We start from the raw sequence: 17,137 nt of genomic DNA on the forward strand, positions 1-17,137 counted from the left end.
TACCTTAAATTGCCTCTACCCACTTTCGAACCGTTGAGTTTTCGTAAAGCGATCACCAGTACACACCGGAAAACCTCCAACACTTGGGTGCATTGCATTGCAGCGCCTCAATAGGAACAGGGGGAGGCCATTCAGACCCTCGATCCTGTTGCGCCATTCAATTAGATCAGGGTTGATCTGTATCTTCATTTCATCTACCCGCTTTGTTTCTGTAACCCGTAATAACCTTACCCAACAATAATCTATCAACAGCAGCGGCGATCTTCAGCCTGACTCCAGCTGCACTCCCGGATCCAGACAGAAAAGGCTTCTTACTGAAGGCCACCCTGCAGATCAATGAATTACATTTCTGAACTTCAGGGATTCGGGGATTCCAGGGTTTAAAAGGGAACAAAAGATGAAATGGACCTCACTGTGGATCAGTTTTCTCTCACTCAGACGTATCTGATTGGTGAAGTTAAATAAAGAACAAGGGAGAAGCCGCTGTAGCCCTATTGACAGGAGAATAAACTAGCCATACATCTCTCACGTTTCCCAATTCTAACAGAAGTGTAATCGAATTGAAACGTTCACTCTGTTTCTTTATCCACATATACTGCTTGACCTCTTAAGAATTTCCACCATTTTCATTTTCTATTTGCGATTCCCAGCATTTGCAATAATTTTCTTTTGTCACTTAAAATAAACCCGCTGGTTGTTCATCCACAGCAGCATTAAACACAATGTTCCCGCCCAGGCTCAAACCAGGAACCTTTCGCGTGTAAAGCAAACGTGATAACCACTACACTACGGGAACCGCTGGGTACACATCGTCAACAGAGGGGAACTGACCAGTAAAGCCTCTCTGTGCTGATTGGTTCAGCTGAAACAACATCAGTCAATATAAAGGATGAGCTCACAAATATCAGGCGCAGTGCAGCCTGGTCAACGTCAGCCCCTCCTTTCTTATTCAACAGAGGAAGAAGAGACATGAGCGGGAGTCAGACGTCACAAACTTTTATTAAAGCTACAAATACGAGTAACACATACTTCCAAATCGTTTCACTGAAAACTTCTTTCATTGATGAAAAAGCTGACTGCATTGAATCTGAAAATGCGCACCGGGCGATATTTTGTTCACTACTGATTCTATTCTCGGTGGGTTACGCCGCAGCGGCTGCCGTAGTGTACCGGTTATCCATTTCGCTTCACACGTGAAATATCTGCGGTTCGAGCCCGGTCAGATATACGATATTCGCCAGGATTTCATTATATGCAGTGACCGATCCTGTTGGCTTTAACAAAAGTTGCGTCAAATTTCAGCTTTCATAAGCAATTAACAAATTAATCGTGATTCCTAAAATACAATGTGTAAAATGAGATATGGTTAACAGTTGATTACTTACAAAGTGCAAAATGCGTTGATGAAGTGTGTTTCGCCTTTGTTGCATTCTGTAAATTATGGTAATCGGTTATTTAATGGTGATTGCAAAAGATTCAACTGCAAGTTGAATAGTGGCCGGCGACACGAGCGCTCCTTTGGGATTTGAACCGTGGGCTTCTCGGAAATTTAAACAAACACCGAAGCGAAAATCGAATGCCGAGAACGCCGGTTCAAACCTAGCCAGGTGAAGCGCTAACCATTGTAAAACCATTTTGTGTGTGTGGCTATTCTTGATGACCAGGGCACTGGAGACCGAGACAGTGAGATTGCCTTTTCGACACGTCTTCTGAAGCGCCGCCCGGTCCCACTCCTACAGTTAATGAGCTGTGAGGATGTTAATGTATCCGGGCTGCAGGAGGCCGCTCCAGGCGCAGCAGAGGAGTCCCGGCATTAGTTCTCCGTGGAGCAGTATTTTTCGTTTCTCTCTTCCTCTTCTCTATATCGCTGTGCAGTTTCCTGAATCATAACAGGGTGGGGACATTTTTAGTGAGGCGCATTCTTTGTTTCTTATTGAAAAGACACACAGACAGACCGATTGAAACTGCACTTTGAATCCTGTCGCTGATCTTTTGTTTTCCTATTAATCTGTGTTGTTCTGCTTTCCACATTCTCAATGAGAAAGTCCCCAGCCTCAATTCTTAAATAAAATAAGGCCCAGCTCGTCAAATAGCGACACGCGAGTGGGAGATTCCCTAAATCAGCGCAAACTTTCCCCAAATCCTGCTTACAGTACCGCAACCAAAACTGTGTCCTATATGGGAAATATTATTGAGAATTACTTCACTCACTGTAACACTGCCATTTGAATGGCATAATTCGCCTGTCAATGTGTATTTTATTTATACTGAACCAAGCATGCAAATTATTCCAGTTTTCATATTCACTAAACTTGAATGGGTAAAGGGCATTAAATTGCCTCTACCCACTTTCGAACCGTTGAGTTTTCGTGCGTTAGCGGAATGCGATAACCATTACACACCGGAAACCCTCCAGCACTCGGGTGCATTGCATTGCAGTGACTCCATAGGAACAGGAGGATGCCATTCAGCCCCTCGAGCCTGTTGCACCATTCAATTAGATCCGAGCTGATCTGTATCTTCACTCCATCTATCCGCTTTTGTTCCGGAATCTTGAATACCCTTACCCAACAAAAATCTATCTCCAGTATCGGCAATCTTCAGCCTGAAGCCATCTCCTCTCCCGGATCCATACAGAAACGATTTCTTACTGACTGCCACCCTGCAGATTAATGGATTACATCTCTGAACTTCAGCGATTCGGAGATTCCAGTGTTTAAAAGTGAACAAAAGATGAAATGGCTCTCACTGTGGATCAGTTTTCTCTCACTCGAAGTTATCTATTCAGTGAAGTGAAATAAAGAACAACTAAAGAACAAGGGAGAAGCCGCTGTGCCCCTTTTGACAGGAGGATAAATTCACCTCTGGTTGTTCGCCAAACCTCGAACGTGACACCCGCTTCTCTGCGGACACCCCCGGCTCGATAGTAGCAGCAGAGGGGACCTGACTCAGTGACCTCCCTCTGTGCTGATCGGCAATGTGTTGCCTCACTTTAAACAACTACTGTCCCACACTGAAAGCTCTCAGTCCCTCTTCTCCGCTGCCCTTTTCAATTAATGTCACTGATTCCCCCCGCACACCCCTAACGTGATCTCTTGCACACCCACACATTGGGGCCGCTCAGCCTCCCCCTGCCTCAACGCGATCAGCGATGTCACCCAGTTTGTAATATTAAACCCGGAACAAGTGCCCCAGAAAGAGAGTCTGTAACCTAAATCTGTAACAGAAAGTACTGGGCTTATTAACGGTGATTCAAGCAATTATTACTCATCTCACAGACTAGAATTACTTTTATACAGTGCTTTATACAATCTTTTGTCACGCTGAATTCCTTGATTAAGAATCGTAACCGGATGAGTTCCAGTCGACCACCAGGGACCAGCTATGATTCCTGTATATATATATAGATATCAACCTGAATATGATTAGGGAGCTGTCTAGACCTCATGTCGCAACGGTAGTGCACCTGACTGCTAGATCCGGAAGCTGCCTATTCAAATTATGTCGGGGTCACGGTTCCTTTGCAGCTCATATGTGTTTGGATAATTAACATATTAATTGTTATCTCACAACAATGAGAACTTGTATTAGATGTGTTTTTTATATTGGTTCAAGTGATGTAGGTCTCGCTGGCAAGGCCAGCATTTATTGCCCATCCCTGGGGCGGTGGTGAGCCACTGTAGTTGCTTTCACCACTTACAGATCTGCATCATAGAATCAGAGAATGGATACAGCATAGAAAGAAGGCATTCGGCCCGTCCAGCCCGTGCCGGCTCTCTGCAAGAGCCCTTCAGCTAGTCCCACTTCCCCACCCTCTCCCAATAGCCCTGCACATTTTATTCCTTCAGTTGCTTATCCAATATTTACATGTATCGGTATTATTTATTCATTGATTTGGGTGAATCTGTCTCATTCAAAAATATGTCCTGGCTATTTATTTCTGTCTTACTTTTAAATTACACGCAAATGACCTTATTCGGAACACCGATACACACAAATACATTGATCAATAACACACAGATACATTCACATTTATTCATCACCAGCGCAATGATACACCCAAAATCCATTTAGAAGAATCACAGTTTCAAACACAGATATTTATATATTAATATCCTGAAGTATGTTATAAAAATAAAGAAAATAAATATACAACTGACTCAAGTATTTTTACATGTATGTGTAACCTTTAGGTCGATGACCTTTCGTCATTAATTCTCTATATGCATATATAGAACTGGAGGATGCCAGTGCACCGTGTGAGTCTGTGGCTGTTGCACAGCCGGTCTGAGGGAAGTAGAAGAGGCTGGAGCACTTTAAAACGGTTTCGAATGAAGATGGATGCACCCCAATAAATGACAAACTTTTTCAGATACATTGTAAATAGATCTGTAAGCCGCAGAGTCATGAAATGCTTATACATGTAAACACGCAAAATTAATTTGTATCTAATACAGATTGACTCATTCTAATTACAATTATTGCGTCACTTTACTTCAGTGTTCCCTAATAGTCTCATGATCAGAATTCGGCACACTTACTGCCCGGGTTCAATGCCCGGTCAGGGAAGTCATTTTTATAACAGTTTTTTATTAAATTAAACTAATTTTGCTTCAGCTCTAACACGCAGCTAACCTGGAAAATTGTTTTAACTATTATTAATTAAACGATAATCTTAGTTCATAGAATGACATAAATGCTAAAGATACTTCACTAACATATATTGAGCATTCTATGTGATGAACTGTTATGCAGATCTTATTTTACACCATGGCCCGGATTTTACGGTGCTTCCGACAGCGAATGCACAGCATAGACTATTGTACGCCTTCAGAACGACTACACAAGTGCCAGGCATCCGCACGCACAGAAATTGCAGTCTGTCAAGTTTCGCTTGGACACATCCACCGCATCCGATGCAACATCACTTTTGCTGTCACAGAGTTGGGCTAACTGCTGCCCAGCGAATGCCCACGAAACCCTTATACCTGGTAATATCAGGCGAAAGGCCTTCTTTTACCATTGTAAGGGTTAAAATCAATATTAAAATATATTTTAAAAGTGATATAAACATACACTTACATTTAAAATTTGTTTCGGTAAATTTTGTTAAGTTTTAAAATGTTACATTTATATTTCAAAACATTCAATTTGAATTTTAAATCATAGATTCATAGAATCATAGATTGATATGGCACAGAAGGAGGCCATGCAGCCCATTGAGCCTGCACTGGCACTTTGAAAGAGCTCTTCAAATAGTCCCACTCCCCTGATTTTCCTCATAGTCCTGCAAATTTCTCCTTTACAAATATTTATTCAATTCTCTTTGAAAGTTACAATTGCGTCTGCTCCACCACCCTTTCAGGCAGTGCATTCCCGATCACAACAACTGGCTGCGGGAAAAAAAAACTCATCTCCCCTCTGGTACTTTTGCTGGTTAGGTTCAATTGGTGTCCTCCAGTTACCGACCCTCCTGCCACTGGAAACAGATTCTCCTTATTTACTCTTATCAAAACATCTTGTAAATTGAAAAATCTCTATTAAATTTCCTCTTAACCTTCTGCAGATAACAATTCCAGCTTCTCAGTCTCTCAAAATAACTGAAACAGCGATTTACATGTACTTCTTGCAATTTAATATACTGTATTCGCTGCTCACGATACGGTCTCCTCGACATTGGGGAGACCAAACGCAGATTGGGCGACTGCTTTGCGGAACACCTCCGCTCAGTCCGTACGGGTGACCCTGAGCTTCTGGTCGCCTGTCACTTTAATTCACCGCTTCACTCCCACTCTGATCTCTCTGTCCTCGGGCTATTGCATTGTTCCAATGAAGCTCAACGTAAGCTGGAGGAACAGCACCTCATCTTTCGATTGGGCACTTTGCAGCCTGCCGGACTCAACATTGAGTTCAACAATTTCACTTAATTATCCCTGCCCCCATTTATCATGCAGTATGATTTTTGCCATTCCCATTTGCAACATTTTATCTTTCCTGCCTCTTACAAAAGTACAGGATGTTCTTTCTATTTCTTCCTCCCCTCCTAACCCCGCCCCCCTGTCTCTGCACCTGCTTAATATCTGTTACATCTCCAGCTTTTTCCAGTTCTGATGAAGGGTCCCAGACCTGAAACGTTAACTCTGTTTCTCTCTCCACGGATGCTGCCTGGGCCTGCTGAGTATTTCCAGCATTTTCTGTTGTTATTTCAGATTTCCAGCATCTGCAGTATTTTGCAATTATATTGAAGTCAACTCATCCCTGGGACCACTCTCTCTTTGTGCGTGTCTCTCTTTCTTAGTCTCTATCTGTCTCTCCCTCTCTCTTTGTCCTTGTCTGTCTCTCTGTCTGTCTGTCTCTTCTGTCTCTTTCTCACTCTGTTCACAGGTCCATTCTAGTTCTGATCAGCACTGCAAGTTGCAGTTCCACGTTAGTATAGTGGTGAGTATCCCTGCCTATCGCGCGGGAGACCGCTGTTCAATTCCCTGATGAGGAGGCTTTTTTTTTTAACAACCCCAATTTTTTAACTTCTATCCAGCTCCTTGAAATGCTCCTTGTAAAAATTGAACTGGAAAAGTTCAAGTGAAATAATTTTAAAAGACTTACTGGCATATGAATAACTGTATGACAACTTCCTGAACCTGTTCCTCGTTGGAATCGTGCTCGCCCTCTATTTCCCTCTCACTGTTGTGTGGGGCAGAGAGGAGTCATAACGGCACAGAATGAGACCATTGAATGCTTAATTAAATTCATTTATTTTGAACATGTGACCATTTATTCTTACTTCCGTGGTGTGAAATGTTATTAATTTGGAGATTTCTATTATGCTTATGGGATTCCGTACACACAGCATCGTAGGAATCCCCTGTGTGATTGGTTGGCCTGGCCAACGGATGCTGCTGAACCGTGAGCGTCAATGGTATCTGTGGGCCTTTATGCAGGCGTATGCCAGCAGGCCCAAGACCGCAAGAGTGCGAAGCTCCGGAGACACCAGTTAATTGGGATTTGTTTCACGGTTCGGAGGCGTAAGCCAGCGACAAACCTCCGATCGCAATTTCAAGGCCCATCGTATTTTAGGAGGCTGGTTTAAAATGTTCATTACTTACGACATCAGGAATCTGGGACAAATTTTGTTCAATATAATCGGACCCGTAATTGCAGAGAATAAAAATGTTCCACTCGAACATATCCACCCGGGTTCGATTTGGGAACTGTCCATGTAGGAAGCGAACATGATAGTCACTGCACTACGGAAACCGACACGTTAGTGTCCACAGCAAAGCGAATCAGCAGCGAACATAAAATCTCATGGTGATCATTTTCAGGTTCAATGCAGTCAGCCATTAAATAAAGTGAAATAATTTTACAGTGAAAAGATTTGGAAGTGTTACTCGTATCTGTGCCTTTAATTAAAGTTTGTGGCGTCTGACTCCCGTTCATGTCTCTGAATAAGAAAGAGAGGCTTGACGTTGACCAGACTGCACTGTGCCTGTTGTTTGTGAACTCATCCTTTATATTGAGCGGTTTCTCAACTTTTGATCGGCGTCAGGTTTAGCTCAGCGGTAACTTCAACAACCTTAACTTAATTGTAAGCTCGGACTCTCTCTCACCGCGGGCGTTGCATGGGGATTTTTTCGTCATGTTCAATCCCCTTCTTCTACACCGAAACAAATTGTAGCTGTGATTTTAAACCTATGCTGCGTGATTCATAGCAATCACCTTTAAATGATTCAGAAAAGCAGCCCTTTCACCTGCGCCACACGGTTTCGATTCCTGGTCAGGAAAGTGACTTTTATAACACAGATTTTAAATCACAACCTGATGAAATTGACTACATTCAGCTGATTTGAAAAAATTAGAATTGTATAAATTACCATTACTTACCCCACAACCTTCATTTGCAGAACGAAAGAATTAATAGCTTTGCACCATTTAAAAATATTCTGTTTGTCTATTCTTCCTACATTATATTCCATCTGCCACCTTCTTGCCCGCCCAATCACTTAATCTGTCTATATCCCATTGTAGGCTCTTTGTGTCCTCACAGCTTGCTTTCCCACCTAGCTTTGGATCATCAGAAAACTTGGATACATTACACTCTGTCCCTTCATCTAAGTCAGTAATATAGACTGTAAATAGCTGAAGCATGTGCACTTCATCCTTGCGGCACCCCACTAGTTACAGCCTGCCAATCTGAAAATCACCCGATAATTCCTGCTCTCTATTTTCTGTTCGTGAACCAATCCTCTATTCTTGCTAATACATTTCCTCCTGTCCCATGAGCCCTTATCTTGTGTAACAGGCTTTTATGTGTTTCCTTATCGAATGCCTTTTGGAAATCCAAATATGCTGCCTCCACTGGTTCCCCTTCTAGTTCCAATGAATGCCTGAAGCAGAACATCCCGTTGTGCGAATGGAGCCTGTTGGTCGGACAATGCTACATGTAAGGAAGGAGTGTGGTAAGGAGATAAGGGAAGTGATACTCTGGTAACAAGGTCGGGTAATAATAATAGAAAGTGCTGGAAACATTCAACAGGTCAGGCAGCAGCTGTGGAGAGAGAAGCAGATTTAACGTTTCCGGTCGAAAACCTTCCATCAGAAGGTGGGCAGTTGTGTTAGGTTACCCTATTAAACGTGCAAAATGTCACGTAGTAGAGGAAAGGAAAAGATATCAAATGTTTGGAACAGATACTTTAGAATTCGATAAAGGTTTGATTAACTTGTATATCGAACTCGGAACTATAACGTGTTGGAGATCCTCGGCTAAAATTCGCAAAGATTTGTTTAAGCGCTGTTGTTAATTATATGTCTAATTATTGCGGGATTAATAAATCTGACATTTAATGCTGCGAACTCTTTTGCTGCACTGCGCGTTCTCCAGCTGTGCTCGGAGCGCCGTCCCCTTCAATCCATCGCTCACAGGGACTGTTCCATTCAGCATTTCTTTTCTCTGGGCCTTGGTGAAATTTCATAGATTGAAAGCGACGCCTCTCAACCCCAAGCTCGTCACCGACTTGCTAACCGCTGCACAGCGACCACACTCTGCTCCCGTGAGATGGAAGCTTGGGAGCTGTTTCAAGCTCGAGTGCAGTTACAAGCAGAACTCATTCAAAGAAAGTCCACATCATTGAGGCGCCTGAGTCTTTGCACCGAACTGCTTCCCAAAGAGTTGAGATTCATGTGGGGGTGATTTGGGCACACTTTTCCCCACATTAAAACACTTCAAAAGGACTTCAATGGGCTTAAAGCGCTTTGGGACGTCCTGAGTTCGTGAAAAGCTCTGTATCAAAGCCAGTGTTTTTTTTTGCAAAAGTTCGAACAGCAAGTTCATAATTCGCGGGCAAATTAAGGGCTCGTCCGGGATCTCTGGCAAGTTTCAACCAATAACCCCGAAGCGAGAATCATACCAACGAGCCAACTGATAAATTTGACTGGAGATAAGAGGTAAGCATTGTAAAACCATTTTGTTTGTGTGGTTGTTCTTGATGAGCAGAGCACTTAAGACCGAGACAGTGATTTGTCTTTTCGAACTGTCTACTGAAGCGCCGCCCGGGCCCACTGCTACAGTTAATGAGCTGTAGTTGAATATTGGATGGGATAAAAATTGATAAAGAGGAGGTACTAGAAAGCTGGCTGTACCAGGACCAGTTGAAATGCATCCTAGGATGCTGAGGGGAGTAAAGGTGGGAATTACGGAGGTACTGACCATAATCTTCCAATACTCATTGGATATGGGGTGGTGCCAGACGTCTGGAGAATCGCAAATGTTACACCCTTGTTGAAAAAAGTGTATAAGGTTCAACCCAGCAACTACACGCCAGTCAGCTTAACGTCGCTAGTGAGGAAGCTTTTAGAAAGGGTAACCCTGCACAAAATGACCAGTCACTTGGACAAGTGTGGATTAATTAAGGAAAGTCTGCTCGGATTTGTTAAACGCAAATCGTCTTTTCCCAACTTGATGAGGTGAAAGAGAGGGTTGATGAGGGAAATGCAGTTGATGTGATGGACATGGACTTCCAAAAGTCATTTGATAAAGTGCCACGTAACCGGCTTGCCAGTAAAGCTGAAGCCCATGGAATAAAAGGGACAGTGGCAGCATGGATGTCAAATTGGCGAAGTGACAGGAAACAGAGAGTAGTGCTGAACTGTTGTTTCTATGAATGGAGGAAGGTACACAGTGGTGTTCCCCAGGGGTCGGTACTAGGACCACGGCCCTTCTTGACATATATTAATCATTTGGAGTTAGGTGTCCAGGGCACAATTTCTAAATTTGCAGATGGTACAAAACTTGGAAGTATAGTGAGCAGTGAAGAGTATAGTGATAGACTTCAAGAGGACATGGATCGGCTGGTGGAATGGGCGGACATGTGGCAGATGAAGTTAAAAACAGAAAAGTGCGAATTGATACATTTTGGTCGGAAGAATGAGGAGAGGCAATATAAACTAAAGGATACATTTCCAAAGTGGTTGCAGGAACAGAGATACCTGGGGGTGTATGTACACAAATCGTTCAATGTGGCAGGACCGGTTGAGAAATCAGTTAAAAAGCTGACAGAATCCGGGGCTTTATAAATAAAGGCGCAGAGTACAAAAGCAAGGAAGTTATGATGAATCTTTATAAAACACTGGTTCGGCCACAAATGCAGAAATTATGTGTTCCAGAAAATTTTATCCTGTGCAATAACTGGTCCCATTAAATTAAACAAAAGTTGCCCCAGATTCCTGGTGACATAAGCAAAGAACATTTTAAACCAGACTCCTGAAATACAATCGGCCTGGAAAATGCGATCGGAAACTCTCCGCTGGCTAATGCCTCCGAATCAAAAAACCAATACGACTTACCTGGTGTCTCCAGAGCTTCGGACTCTTGCTGCCCTGGGCCTGCTGGCATACGCCTGCATAAAGGCCCATGGATCCCAGGGGCGCACACGGTTCGCAAGCCTGTGTGTCCCTGTGCACCAGTCGCTGAAGGTAAGCATGCAGGTGCAGCAGGCGGTTAAGAAGGCAAATGGTATGTTGGCCTTCGTAGCGAGAGGATTCGAGTACAGGAGCAAGGATGCCTTGCTGCAGTTGTGCAGGGCCTTGGTGAGACCACATCTTGAGTATTGTGTGCAGTTTTGGTCGCCTTATCTGAGGAAGGATGTTCTTGCCATGGAAGGAGTTCAGCGAATATTCACCAGGCTGATACCTGGGATGGCAGGAATGACATATGAGGAGAGACTGGGACGATTGGGCTCGTACTCGCTGGAGTTTAGCAGAATGAGAGGGGATCTCATTGAAAGTTATAAAATTCTGACAGTACTGGAAAGACTAGATGCAGGAAGGATGTTCCTGATGGTCGGGGACTCCAGAACCAGGGGTCACAGTCTAAGGATAAGGGGTAGGCCATTTAGGACAGACATGAGGAGGAATTTCTTCACCCAGAGAGTGGTGAACCTGTGGAATTCTCTACCACAGAAGGCAGTAGAAGCCAATTCATTAAATATATTCAAGAAGTGGTTGAATATATTTCTTAAGGCTAAAGGGATCCAGGTGTATGGGGAGAAAGCAGTGACGGGGTACTGAAATTGGCTGATCAGCCATGATCGCATTGAAAAGCGGAGCTGGCTCGAGGGTCCGAAAGGCCGACTCCTGCTCTGATCTTCTCTGTTTCCATGTTTCATCCCTGGGATCACATGGGCCAGACCAACCAATCAAAAAGGGGGATTCCTATGAGGCGAATTGGGATTCCATTTATGTACGGAATCCCCATAAGCACATTAGAAATCTCCAAATAAAGAACATTTCACACCACGGAAATAAAATAAATGGTCAATTGTTCAAACGTAATGAAATTAATTAAAGATTTAAAATATAATTGAAATTTATGAAATATAAATTTGAACATTTTAAAGCAGGCCAGAATTTAGCCAAAGTAATTTTAAATGTATGTATGTTTATATCATTAAAAAAATATGTTATAATCAACCGACAAAAAATTGTGTTGCACAATGAAGGAATTGCTAACATGTTTGCTGGGTGACAGTCAAACTTTAATAGCCTTTTTTATAGAATCAGAGATTTATGACAGACGCCGATTTTTCACTTCAATGTTATCGTAGTGTAGTGGTTATCACGTACGCCTCACACGCGAAAACTCCACGGTTCGAAACCGGGCAGAGACGTTTTGTAAATCGTGTTCATTTAAATAGTAGAAAAAATGGAACAATTCGCATTTCTAATGCAATGTAACAAAATCCTGTTACATTTGTGTTTCTCTGTGCAGTCCTGCACTCAATCAAAGCACTACAGTGTCACTCGCTCACTCTCATTTCCAGCTCTGACCATGCAGACAGTCCCTCTCAAAGCTGCACATTCCGGCTGCTATCAGTTGAATTGTGAAAGATTATTCAAGGATCCTGCAGCTATACCTCGGTTCACAACAGCAGATCGAAGCCGCGTTTCTGCAAAATACAAACCATGTTTTCCAGAATTCCAAGGTGTATAAGGAACTCAATCATTAAAATCCCTTTCATTAACCACAGGATTTCAGGAAATTTCCTATGATTCTATAAAAACTTATTAAAGTTTGACTGTCATCCGGTATACATGTTAGCAATTCCTGCAGTGTGCAACAAAATGTTGTGGGTTGATTAATGATAATAGAAACAATTATGAAGTGCCTCACAGACTTCAATGATCCCTTAATACCGTTGGTTAACTAAAATCTATCAATCGCAGGTTAAAATGAGCAATTCATGTTGCATCTTTGAAAGAGCTATCCAATCAGTCCCACTCCGCTGCTCTTCCCCCATAGACCTGCTGACACTCCTGCCAGTGGAAACTGTTTCCCCCATAATTTTGATCACCTCTATTAAATCTCCCCTGACCAGTGATTAATGGAGTTCAACGCGGGCAAGTGTCAGGTCATTCACTTGGGGCCGAGCAAAGATCGGTCAGTGTGTGGTCTGAAAACATCATGTGAGAGAATAGGTTTTTTTTCTGTGAAATAGCCGGTCCCGTTAAATTTAACAATTGTTGCCCCAGATCGCTGCTCTCTCAAGCAATGAACATTTTAAACCATTCTCCTAAAATGCAATGTGTAAAATGAGATGTGGGTTAAAAGTTCAGGAGATGCAAAGAGCAAAATAAATGAATGAAGTTTCGACTGTCCCTCAGTAACCATATTATCATGTCTTTCATTCTGCAAAATAAAGTTACCGGTTAATTAATGGTGATTAAAGCAGTTCTTATTTATTCACATTAGATGCATGTAATTAATTTAATAAAATTACATCGCATTCATGAATAAAAAACGGTGATACCAAAATTTCTTCACTAACTGGGAATCGAACCCATCTCGCAGCGCTGATAGGAATACGTTATTGAATAATTTTGTGATGCCCTCGAAAAATGTCACAGTGCTAAATTAAAATCACTGCTATAATGTGTTTTTTTGTTGAAGAAGGGGATTGAAAATGACAATAAAAAGCCCAAACTGCGCCCGCAGTGAGACAGAGTTCCAAATTAGAAAGAAGTTGGTGCTGCGAAGTAACCGCTGAGCGAAAGCTGACACCGGTTAAAGAACGAGAAACCGCTCAATATAAAGGATGAGCTCACAAACACCAGACGCAGTGCAGTCTGGTCAACGACAAGCCCCTCCTTCCTTATTCAGAGACATGAACGGGAGTCAGACGCCACAAACTTTAATTAAAAGCACAAACACGAGTAACATTTACTTCCAGATCTTTACTGTTAAAATGATATCACTTTTTTACAATTCGGGCTGCGTAGAATCTGAAAATCAGCACCATGGGATTTGATGTTCACTGCTGATTCTATTTTCCTGTTCAATATGACAAAAGTTGGCCCAGATTCCTGGTGTCATCAGCAATGAGCACTTTAACCCAGACTCCTAAAGCACAGTGTGTAAAATGAGATATGGGTAACAGTTAACATGCAAAGCAAAAATAAAGTGATTGAAGTATCGACTCTCGCTCAGTTATCATTTCTTTAATTGGGCAAAAGAATATTATCGGGTAATTAATTATGCTTTTCCGTGAAAGCAACATAAAAGTTGAACAAAAATAATTCTCCCAACATGGGGCTCGAACCCACGACCCTACAATTAAGAGTCGCGGCCGACTGAGCTAGCCGGGCTGGAGAAGCTGATACGTTCTTGTCTTTGATTGCAGCCAGGCGCCTAATGGCTCGGCCCCAGGATAAACCACGAACCAGGTTCTCCTTAATTCCAAGGTGTGTAAGGAAATCAAGCATCAAAAGCCCTTTCATTAACCACAGGGATTCAGGCAATTTTCTGATCGCAAAGTGCTTTCTCACCTTGTCAATATCTCTCGTCTATTTGCCGGTGTTTCCCGATTCTGCCTGTCTCTCTGGCGCTGTTTATTCTGTGTGACCACCTGCAGGTTGATTTTGAGCGAATACCTGTGCTTGTGTCTTGTCACATTAAATAAATGAGGAATTGTGGCGCTTCTCTCCCTGACACTGGGGAAAGAGTGAGACAGTCTTTGGAGCAAGTGTCTGGTTATTGTGAAATAGCAAAGAAAACAATAATTCTGGAATTACCCAGAAGAACAGTGACCCCGACGTGATTTGAACACGCAGCCTTCTGATCTGCAGTCAAACACTCTACCGTTGCGCCACGATGTCTTACAATTTGGACAGCGCTGTTTTATATACACACGTTCCACAAACACTGTTTCATTCCTCCTGCCTTCTCCTGATTCCTCAGTGTCATGCACAGAAGCGCCTGATGCCCTCATTTGTTTAACGTAACAAGCAGACACAAACACAGGTATTCCTTCAAAATCAACCCGCAGGTGGCCACAGACACAATAAACAGAGCCAGAGAGAAAGACAGAATCGGGAATCTCCGGGAAATAGACAAGAGATATTGACAAGGACTAAAGCGCTTTGCGATCAGAAAATTGCCTGAACCCCTGTGGTTAATGAAAGGGATTTTGCTGCTTGAGTTCCTTATACGCCTTGGGCTTCTGGAGAACTTGTTTCGTAGTTTGCAGAAACGCGGCTCAGACATGCTGTTGTGACCGGGCCGGAGCCACCAGGTACCTGACTGCAATCAGCGACAATGAAATACAATTCCAACAGGCCCGGCTAGCTCAGTCGGTAGAGCATGAGACTCTTAATCTCAGGGTCGTGGGTTCGAGCCCCACGTTGGGCGGTATTTATTTTGTTAAACGTTTATGTTGCTTTCAAAGTGTCAGTAATTGAGCGATAACCTTGTTTTGCACAATGAAAGAAATGCGAACTGAGAAAATGCTGCAGATGCTGGAAATCTGAATTGAAACAGAAAATGCTGGAGATACTCAGCAGGTCAGGCAGCTACTGCGAAGAGAGAAACAGAGTTAACGTTTCAGGTCGATAACCTTTCGTCAGAACTGGAAAAAAGAGGTAATGGAACAGATTTTTAAGCAAGTGTAGGGGATTCTATGAGATCATGGCTGATCTCCTGCCTCAATTCCATTCACCGGCCCTAACGCCATATCCCTTGATGCCCTTACCAGTCAGAAATCTACCGACTTCTGTTTTGAACATACCCAATGACTGAGCCTCCACGGCCCTCTGGGGTAGAGAATTCCAAAGATTCACCACCATCTGTGTGAGGAAATTTCTTCTCCTCTCAGTCCTGAATGACCTACCCTTCATCCTGAGGCTGTGGCCCCTGGTTCTAGACTCCCCAGCCAAGGGAAACATTCTCCCAGCATCCAACCGATCAAACCCTGTAATAATTTTGCATGCTTAATGAGATCCCCTCTCATTCTTCCGAATTCAAGAGATTGCAGGCCTAGTTTACTCAATCTCTTCTCATACGAGGTCAGTGACAGTCTTGCAAATGGTGACTTGATATTCGGTAGTGTGGTCATGGTCCAGGCGGAGGTAGGAGGAGGTGTTGGAGATTTGGCGTACAGCTTCCGCTAGGTAGAGGTCGGTTCGCCAAACAGCAACAGCTCCACCCTTGTCAGCAGGTTTTGTGCTTTGCATGTTAACTGTTAACTATTACCCATATCTCATTTTACACAATATATGAGCTACTCCAGCTCCTAATTCTTTTGTTCTTAGTTGTTATTTCCTCACACAGGAGAGCAATCTCGCCCCTGGACAAGCAGAAGGAGCAAGTTCCAACAAAATGATTCCGCAAACGTGATAACTGCTACACTGTGGAGCCGTCTCCACTTTCAGTACCAGGTCAGATGGAAATGTTAACATTTTTTGAGGATGTAACTGGTAGAATAGATAAGGGAGAACCAGTGGATGTGGTGTGTTTGGACGTTCAGAAGGCTTTCGATAACATCCCACATAAGAGATTGGCGTGCAAAGTTAAAGCACATGCGATCGGGTGTAAGGTACTGACTTGGATAGAGAACTGGTTGGCAGACAGGAAGCAAAGAGTATGTCTAAACGGGTCTTTTTCCAAGTGGCAGGCAGTTACTAGTGCGGTAGGGCAGGGATAAGTGCTGGGACCCCAGCTACTCACAATATATATTAATGATCTAGAAGGTTGAACTAGATGTAATAACTCTAAGTTTGCAGACGACACAAAGCTGGATGGGCATGTGTGCTGTGAGGAGGATGCAGAGAAACTCCAGTATGATATGGACAGGTTAGGTGATTTAGCAGAAGCATGGCAGATGCAGTATAATGTGGATAAATGTGAGGTTATCAACTTTGGTGGCAAAAACAGGAAGACAGCTTATTATCAGAATGTCAATAGATTGGTAAAAGGGGAACTGCAATGAGACCTGGTTGTCCGTGTGCACCAATCGCTGAAGGTAAGCATGCAGGTGCAGCAGGTGGTTAAGAATGCAAATGTTGGCCTTTATAGTGAGAGGATTCGAGTACAGGAGCAAGGATGTCTTGCTGCAGTTGTACAAGGCCTTGGTGAGACCATACCTTGAGTATTGTGTGCAGCTTTGGTCACGTTGTCTGAGGAAGGATGTTCTTGCCATGGAGGGAGTGCAGCGAAGATGCACCAGACTGATACATGGGATGGCAGGAATGACGTATGAAGACAGATTGAGATGATTAGGCTTATATTCGCTAGAGTTTAGAAGAACGAGAGGGGAGCTCATGGAAACTTACAAAATTCTAACAGGACTAGACACACTAGATGCAGGAAGAA

General features: G+C 43.1%; 2 non-coding genes across 2 annotated transcripts; one reads left to right on the top strand and one right to left on the bottom strand.

The window, feature by feature from the left end:
• Nucleotides 1–723: 723 nt before the first annotated feature.
• trnav-uac (transfer RNA valine (anticodon UAC)) lies at nt 724–796 on the bottom strand. The gene has a single exon. It is a non-coding gene; the product is annotated as a tRNA-Val (tRNA).
• A 14,309-nt stretch (nt 797–15,105) lies between these two features.
• trnak-cuu (transfer RNA lysine (anticodon CUU)) lies at nt 15,106–15,178 on the top strand. Its single transcript has one exon. It is a non-coding gene; the product is annotated as a tRNA-Lys (tRNA).
• The last annotated feature ends 1,959 nt before the right edge of the window (nt 15,179–17,137 follow it).

This window comes from Somniosus microcephalus, unplaced genomic scaffold (genome assembly GCF_052327205.1).
Source record: "Somniosus microcephalus isolate GS21.2 unplaced genomic scaffold, FLI_Smic_1.0 unresolved_chr4, whole genome shotgun sequence".
NCBI lineage: Eukaryota > Metazoa > Chordata > Chondrichthyes > Squaliformes > Somniosidae > Somniosus > Somniosus microcephalus.